Source organism: Plasmopara halstedii, assembly GCF_900000015.1.
Source record: "Plasmopara halstedii genome assembly, contig: Scaffold_555, whole genome shotgun sequence".
Lineage (NCBI taxonomy): Eukaryota > Oomycota > Peronosporomycetes > Peronosporales > Peronosporaceae > Plasmopara > Plasmopara halstedii.
This window is the reverse complement of record NW_020187475.1, coordinates 267,564-268,687: the sequence shown is the minus strand read 5'-3', so window position 1 is coordinate 268,687 and position 1,124 is coordinate 267,564.

Here is a 1,124-nt window from a genome sequence, read left to right as displayed (position 1 = left end):
TGCATGTCATGCGTGACATGGTCGGCCAAGGGCCGAGGCATCGAGGGCGAGGCCCCCGCGATGCGCGTGAAGTGACAGGTAAACCACTACGCATTCAGAGGCTTGTCATATCGTCAACGATTTTATGGAACATGTTTGTTGAAAGCACTGCTTTGCTAGGAAGCAGTAGCTGCATGCCATTGATGGCGCGGTCGGACAGATACCGAGACATCTTGGGCAACGCAAACCAGATGCGCGTGGAGTGGCACGTTATCCACTGGAAGACTCCAGGGTTAGCAGCTCTTCGTCGGATGTTGTAGATAACATCGGGGCTCCAAAGAAGCGGACAGTGAGGGTGACACCAGACGACGCGGAGTGTGAGTTCACCCTGGTCTCACCGAGACACATAACCTTTGTAAAGAGGCGACGGCGGTGCCGTATGCTGGCTGCAAGACGCCGGGCGTCGACTCGATCCAGGGTGTGGCTACCGTATACGATGGCGCACAGTTATACACACTCGTCAACGGTTTGACGGGGGAGGAAGATGGCGACGTCCGCCTCAAGGCTATGCCTGCAGTAGATGCTCTTATTGAGCTGGACGAGATTTCCCTTGAAGAGTTCGGCAGTGCCTTGAAGGCATGCGATTTGGCTGAAGTGGTCATTGTACGACCGGACGAAGAGATACAGTTGTCATTGCTTCTGGATGAAGCTGTCTTGGAAAACACCAATAGAGTGCTGAACGCACGAAGTGGATCGTCGATCTTACGGAACTCCTTGGATCCGTAATATTCTTTGGTAAAGGAAGTTTATGACGTCGTCACCAAAGACCCGCCTTCAGTCCTACTTCGGACCGAAGTGTGCGTCATGAGGTCGACCTTGTTCCGGGAACGAAATGCTGCGTAGCACGCCAATGGCCCCTGCTCAAGAAGCAGTGCGACGTCATTGACGCCTTTTTCTGTGCGAAGCACGATGCAGGGGTGGTACGAGGGAGCAAGTCCCACCATTCGACACCCACGTTTTGTGTTCGGAAGCCGAACGGCAAGTGGCGTATCGTTCATGCTTACAATGAGCTCAGCGCTGCCACCATTCCGGCACAGACGCCGATTCCTAGAAAGGATGTTCTTGAGAACAACATGGTGGGATGT